The 8,049-nt window shown below is 39.3% G+C and overlaps 1 long non-coding RNA gene across 2 annotated transcripts; it reads right to left on the reverse strand.

The window, feature by feature from the left end:
- Positions 1-389: 389 nt before the first annotated feature.
- On the reverse strand, positions 390-2,123 carry LOC144827507 (uncharacterized). Of its 2 annotated transcripts, XR_013610222.1 has the most exons (5): positions 1,999-2,123; positions 1,632-1,732; positions 1,469-1,537; positions 1,294-1,380; positions 390-805 (listed from the first exon to the last, which is right to left on the reverse strand). It is a non-coding gene; the product is annotated as an uncharacterized LOC144827507 (long non-coding RNA). The 2 variants fall into 2 exon arrangements; XR_013610221.1 differs by lacking the exon at positions 1,294-1,380.
- Positions 2,124-8,049: the final 5,926 nt, after the last annotated feature.

Consider the following 8,049-nt stretch of genomic DNA (forward strand, 5'->3'; position numbering starts at 1 on the left):
CATTCACCAGCCGGAACAAGGTGGGAGGTGGACGCAAATTCACAGATAAGGTGGGGACGGACATTCTGCATATGGCTCGCATGTCGGCATGCAGCACCGCTGGAAGGGAGACACTCCTTAAGCTAGTGCATTATTGGTGCTACACACCTACTCGCTTGGCTAAGTGGAAGAAGGGGTAGACGGTAAGTGCTGGAGCCACTGTTGCCACAGAAGAAAGAGATTATCCCTTGGTGGACACACTGTAATTTCAATCAACCCTTACTCATAAGAGAAGTCACATACAAGCATTTTGCCCTTACACCATAGTATACCCATACACAATTATTATATTTCAAAAAGTTTTATTCTTTTTAATAATAAAAAAGACCAAAAAGTCTTGTTCATGAATATTCACCTTAAAAGCTAACAGCACAAAATGTGCACACATGAATTTTTTTTTTACACAATCTCATAAACCCAATTGTACACATATAAATGGTTAAAAAAAACTTTGTTTTACAGTACATTATTCATCAATACAAATATTTTAAAATTCACTAAAAGGGAGAGACATACAAAGACGTGCTAATTAGTCATTATGTTTTGCGCATCCGAGAACTTCATAATCACAAAATCTAACCCTGGGCCCGTTTTTAATTTGGTCTATAGGAAAGATTTGTTCTCTTGATTGCGCAGGAGTAGCGTCGACGCGTTTCGATGGCTTTTCCAGATATGCTGCCAGATATGCTGCCATCTTTATCAAGACTAAGTGATCAGTCTCTCCTAATTGCTGGGCACTGGTTGGTTGCCACTGACTGGATTATTCCTACGGATAAACATAATACTATCAATATTGTATAATGAGAAACCATTGTCATTTCATGCAGATTTTCTATGCATATTTATTTAAACTCATACAAGCCCATTGTCAATGAAGGAGTTACATATTCGCTCATCCTTTTATCAATGCTAACCAGTAATAATGCTGATCAATCTTATCACATTATGAGGCACTTCATTTAGAACAGCTTCTTAATTTGTTAGTACCCCATCCATTTTCTGTATTAGTCTAACACAGTTCTCTACATAAATTACGGCCCCTGGTATTCTGGTATTGTAAATCCTCTCCTGCTTGTTACCTTATTAACCTATTTCAACTCTTTGGTACACATTCCTCCTTTGTCCTTTATCCTTGATGTCCCTGTGTTATTGCTGGAATAGCATTCTTCATACCTATTCTTGGTTTTGCTAAAACAAACTCAACCCACCTAAATTTATACTGGTTTAGTGCAAAAGAAGGGGATTCTCAATTACCTGGTTACATTTAGATTTTTGTTAGATTTCAGGCGATTGCTCAAGAGTTCCGTTTTCAGAAGACTGAATCTCAATTGCTTCACATTCCTTAAAGATACGAGTAAATATTTTCATTATCACCTTTCCTCATTTTTTCTTTTTTATATATTTTTATATAAACTTCTCCCATTATTACCTTTGGACAGTTAGAATTTTTCATTGAGTTCGCCTTTTCTCTCCGCCCTCTATTGTATCCAGTTTTTACCTATAGTATCAGAAACCAGAGGTGAGCTAGGTAGCATAAAGTTCAATCTCTCTGTATTCCTTAATGTTTTAAAACGGCTTCATAAGTATTTTACCTTGTCAGGATATGATTAATCTCTTGGGTGTATATTGACGAACTCTATTCCTTTTATACTTCTTTTACATCAAGATCCCATTGTCAGCCCAGTGCTCGTCACTGAAAAACATCAATAGGTGACCAGACATTATTATATATATCACCTGTGCTTATCCCCCCATGTTAATGTTTGTTCTTAACCTATCCCCCTTATCTTACCGTATTTCGCTGGCAAGACTTGGTAACTGGGCGGATAATCTTGGGGGCTCGTTCGACTTCCCTCTCGCTAAAAAAATAAATAAATCCATGGGGGAGGGATTATTAACTGATTGCACGTGATGTCCATCTTACACGGATATCTAAGCCTCAACGGACAGCTTCCTTACCGGCGTTCGCCTAGGTTGGATCGTTCACCTCCCGGCAGCCTCTCGTACCGGACCTTCCTGTTACAATTTTCACCAGGCAGAAACTAAAAGACTGTTCCAGGGGGCTTTAGTGGTATTTAAACCTGATCGCTCTCATTGCTATTGGCTCATCTTCATTCCGTGCAGCTGCACCTCATATCTTCTTCCGTGTTTGTGTTCGCGACGAAGGATTTCTGATTACGTAGTTCGCTCATCCGTATTGGCCAGCACTGAGAGCGAGTTCCAAGCCCCGCTTTCACCCGCGGCGATGATTTTCACTACGATACTGTATCATTGGCCCCGTTGCGTGTCATACCTCGCTTTAATGTCTTCATTATTATATCGTATATTAAGACCTACTTCTGCTCTCAATAAAAAACATGATATCCTGGGCACCACTCTCTTGTTTTGTCATTTTTCTTTATGCTTATTTTAACTATTTATTGTCTCTTATTTACAATTGTTTTATTGTTTACCTAATTTTTGTCGTTACAGAGACAAAAGAGGGGTGCTCAGTGTTTTGTTTTACCTAAAAGTTTCCACCAAACACCCACTCCAGTACACTATCATACCTGCTGTGGCACTGCCGCCAAATGGGAAACATCCTTTACAACGGAACCGTTACAACGTGGTACCGTTACAACGCAGGATTTACAACGAAAGTCGTTACAACGACTTTCGCTGGAGGGCGCTCTAGGATAGGGGATAGTTTAATTTACTATCCAATACCTTCCCTACGATCCACGGGGACTGGCGTTGGAATAGTAAATTAAACTATTCACTATCCAGCACCCCCCAACCCAAGTCGTTGTACCGACTTGCGTTGTTAAACATGCGTCGTAAAGGTACTCGCTGTAACGGTACGCGATGTACCGTCATACATCCCCGCCAAACTACACCATTATTGGTCAGAAGTGCTTGCAGACATTGACCAAATGTTTGACACTGTGCCACACCACTTTCCCAGCTACATCTTGCTGGGACTTCCTAACGTACTCACATACCCACTACGCTCTCCTAAGGGGAGGGCTATTACACTGGCCCTATGCACAGCAAAGCAGGTCCTGTTATCAATATGGGGAAGCAACATCACTCCCACACACCTAGAATGGACACACAATCTCTGGGACCTACTGGGTATGGAGAAGCTAACAGCAAATGCAAGCCAATCACTACATAAGTTGAAGAAAACTTGGGGCCAGTGTCTAAAGGTTTTATCCAGCACCTTTCAGGAACTCACCTGCCCCATATATTTGCGCATTCTGTGCCTCACGGCAAGTGCACAACGAGACACCTCAACGGATACATAGTGGGATCTGGAACAGATTATTCCATTTCCATTGCACGTGCGTATGGCAAGCATTGTTTCACAGAATTTTTGTCACCTTTCGTTAAATGTAAAGTTATCCTTTTTTCCTCCCTCAGCCTCTTTCTTCACCGGCCACTGGATGAAGATGAATGATCTGTATACTCTCTGGAATTTTTTTTTTGATTCAACCATAAAAAGACCACTGTGTTCAGGCTGACCCCAATCGCAAGCAGCAGACACACAATTTTTTAGATTAACCCTATCAAAGGTGGATGTAAGTACCATGAATGTCAGGAGGAGGGATTCTGAGGGGGCAACAGTATATTTTTTGATAGTTAATTATAAGTTGAAACATTGATTGGATGTCGATCTGCCTGGTCTAAAGGCATAATGGACCTCAGAAAAAATATAATTGGCATCGGTCCACTCCATTAGTCTGTTAAGGATTACCCTCCTTAGGACCTTAATTACCACGTCAATCAAAGAGATAGGTCGGTAACACTAGGAGTTATTCTTATTCCCCTTCTTAAAACCTAGCTCAATCACCACTGCAGCATTCAAAACCAAAGTCAAAATAGGACCCCAGATCTCAATATCGTTCAGAAACAAGTCGGGAGGTATCCCATCAGGACTCGGCTCCTTGTTTCAAGATAACACACATATGCCCTGGGTAACTTTGTCTAATGTGAAAACCACACAGGTCCTACTCTTCATACCTTCCACCCTGTTCACTCCACCTCCCTCTGCCCCAAAGTTAAAAACCCTTTAGAAGCGGTCAACTCATTGGTGCTCTGAAAAATAATGGCATAATGCTGAGCTGTATATTTCCGTGAAACAGGGCCTGTTTAACATTCTCGAAAAAACAGAGCTGTCTCTATTCTCACATGCCTAACTTAGCTCTTCCCAAGGCAGTTTACCGCAGTGTGAATTTACAGTTGGCCAGGGCCTTTTTGTATACCAACAGGCAGGAGGCAACAAGGTTCCTGTCCCCGGGGGCCTGATTTAGAGCCACCTTCAAAAAACGAAAGCTCGATGATCAAACTGTATTAAACCATTTAGAATCTTGCAAACCCAGATTCATCACCAGGACCGACAATAGGGCTGAGACTTTCTCAGCGATACCCACAAATGCCTGCAAGACGTCCCTCCCCATTGCACTTGAGTCCAAACAGGTAGAATTCTCTTACTTACAGCTAGAAAAAGGGACACTTTAAATTGCAATGGTTCCACCTGAGTCCATTTAGGTCTCCTACCTTGATCAACAAGAGAGAGCCCCCTTTGCATAAAGACATCCATTAACAAAACATTTGTCAGACTTTAAGGGAACATTCATACTATACTTATTTCTCTGTTAGGACTGGTCCACTTGAGTGTACTATGCTCTAAGTGCGAAATGCATGTGCATAATATTTTGGGCTTTTATAAGTATATATGCTTGCATGAACTTTGATTAACAGATATGGGTATACAGTGGTGTATATCAGAAGAGGAGCCATGGATATGAAATGCAGATTTGTTTAACATGAAAAGAATGTTTGTTATTTGGATATTTGCAAGCACGTAGTCATCCATCTCACACTGTTATCTGACTGGTTAACCTCAAATGGATATTTATATAATCAGGCTCAGTCATCCAAGTGAACAATCTAATCAGGCAAACAAAATATTTTCAAATCTTCCATTAACATCTGACTGACATTCATAGATATCATCCTCAAAAACTCAAAAAGAACAGCTTAACTTACTTGCAACTTCTTATCCATGTACAATTTGCACCATGAAATTCCCAGTTGTGAATAGATTTTGAACTCCGCTACACGGATATAGGAGACGTGGACAGCCTTCCGGGAAAGTTCCTGCTCATAGATATGCAACTTCAGTTAGGATAGAAACTTAAGAAAGGAATTTAGAGCAGGAGGAGAATGCTGGAGCAGGAATCAGTTTAAATAAACTCAGTTTACCTTATCACACAGGATTGATACCTGCTTTCTGTTCAATTTCGAGGTCGCATGGACCTGGCATGTTGTTTTTGAAAAGATTAGGAGCAAATCATCACGTAAATTGTAATCACGATCTCTACTTTAAGTTCTGTCAATAATGAGAGTTATGTGGAAGTGTTTAAGGGTTTCAGTATTCAAAGTTTAGTAAATCATCTTTATTCAAAATCATATTTTTATTCGTATTAGTTTCAATATTCAATCATTAACAGAAATTGATTTTAAATAATGGTTAATTTGAGATTATAATGAAATGCATTAAGCATATTCCATAAAGGAAGTTTCCCTATTATATAAATTTGGTGACATCTGTCAGTCGGATCCCATAAACAGTTTAAGTTCAAAAGAGAGAGAGAGTGAGATCAAGTATAAAGCTCAAATTCAATTAAAGTTCCATAATTGATCAAAGCAGGACTTCCCATAAAGAGGAGATTGCAAAATTCAGTAGGGTCCTAAAGCAATGGGGAATAAGGCAGGGTAAATGTTTAGTAGCAACTGCCAACAGCAATAAGGCCTGGGCAAAGCCAAAAGGAATAAGTATCTTGCAAGTAGTCGGCCAATAGGTCAGTCAACAAGCATTTTAAATGCAACATGTCTCATAATTGCTTGATTTTGAGCTATTGGCATTGTAATTGGCAATGCCTTTTATAACATTAAAAGGCATTGTCATTCATAATACTAATAGTTTAAACTTTTGCAAAAGCGATACCTATTGCAGAGTGCGGTGTAAGTGGGTGCCACACTCAGTTTTAAGGTAAGGAAAAAATAAAAAAATGAAACGAAGAGTGGTGTCCCTGCGCTCAACATGAACTTTTAATTAAAAATAACATTTGAAACAAAGCACGGTGTCCCTATAGCGGGTGCTGCGCTCAGCAATGCTGCAAATACAAAAAAACAGCCGCCATTGTCCCAATTTCACCCACTAGATAAAGTAGACCGTGTAACGAGCAAAGTAAAAGATCCAGTCGTTATGGGAGGTAACATATGCAGACAAGACGGTACCAAGGAGGGACTAACAAGCCTAATAATGAATCAGAAGCCAGCGTTCACGAAGGACAATGACACAAGCCAATAAAAAATATGGGTGGAGACTAGACGGTGCTTCCAGTGCATACTCTACTACAGCATGCCTCGCAAAGTGTTGCAGTTCATGTTGCATCTTCTCCTCTCGTCCAATCCGCTTTCGGTGTTCTCCTGGAAACAGAATTACTCATCTTCTTTCCTCACAAATTCACTAGCCTACAGACTGTAGTGTTAGGTTTGTAACTTTCTGTTTAACAGATAGATTCCTCTGAAAATTTTCAGATAGGAGATTTTCATTCACAAACATGTATCTACATGTCTAACCATATAAAATATCTACTTGCGCATTTTGCTAATAATGGTCTATATAGAAATCGAAACGTATACAGTAATGAAAGGAAAATATTAGCAAGACATCATTCTACTAAACCACACATTTAAACAAGCATTTAAAGCCTTTTGCATGTAAGTAGAAATATTTTTGTTATGTGAAAGCTTTGTTTATAAGAAAAAATAAATGGTCATTCAAAGGTCAAGAATTAAACATTTGTATGCGTGCTGATGGTCAAACAGCTTGTTAAATAATGCTGTTTTAAACATTTTTGAATCCTAGCACAAGTAAAGTATGACTACCTCCAATGATTTACACATATTAAATGCATTTTTGGATCATTTAAAACTGCACGTTAACACTGTACATGTTTTTTTATTTAAAACAGTAGTGTTTACGTCAGTATGTATCAAAAATAAAATAACATTCAATAAGATTCTTATTGGCTATTAATTTTATGAGGAGGAAGAAAGGGCTCAATTTTTTTAATTTTACTTTTATAGGGGTTGGACAATTTTTTTGAGTTCCTGTTGTATATAGCCTTTGATAGCACTTCAGCACATTTTATTCCTAAATCATGTATTGTTAAAGAAGCCTTGATGAACTTGCACATCACACTCTATGGAACTTATCATATTGGTACTAACTGTAAATATTATGAGGATTAATGTACTGTACTGTAAATAATAAGAGGATTAATGTAGTGAATATGCTTTTTTAATAATGTTTTTTAGTATTTTAATGATGCTTTGATGATTCTGTAAATCGAATAAAGATGCTTTGATGATGATAAAACAACTAAATGTGCCATGTCCCTGCTGTGCTCCCCGGCTTTCACCCTACCGCACCCTAATTTCCCTAATACACTTAAATCATACAATACATCCAGCATTCCTATCTATGTATTCTCTAAAAATAATTCCACAGGGGTCAGAAGCTCCAAATGGAGGCCACTGTAATCTGCCCATCACTGCCAGATCTTGGGGTGTTTCTGTGGGCACCCTCTTGCTTTGAATATGTGCAGTTCCAGACCCATGCAAAAGTCTATACCTTTTTTCCATACGCCCAACATAGGGGGGATGTAGCCTTCCCCAGTAGGTGCCATTTATACCTGTTGCCTCCAATTTCTGGGACATGGGGAGATCCCGAGCCAACACTTAGGGAAGGTATGTCATGACCCCTGCCAAAACCTTATGAGAGCACTACATAACTAAATTGTGTGCATAAAGGTACCTTCGCTGGCGCCACACCCTAAGCATGTAGGGGATGCTACTAGGCCGGCTGGCCCGCCAGAGCATAAGTCTTGTAAAGTATACGCAGTGTAAATATTTGAACTGAATAAGGCATAGATTAAAAGCAATAGCCGCGCCGCA

This window comes from Lissotriton helveticus, chromosome 4_1 (assembly GCF_964261635.1).
Source record: "Lissotriton helveticus chromosome 4_1, aLisHel1.1, whole genome shotgun sequence".
Classification (NCBI taxonomy): Eukaryota; Metazoa; Chordata; class Amphibia; order Caudata; family Salamandridae; genus Lissotriton; species Lissotriton helveticus.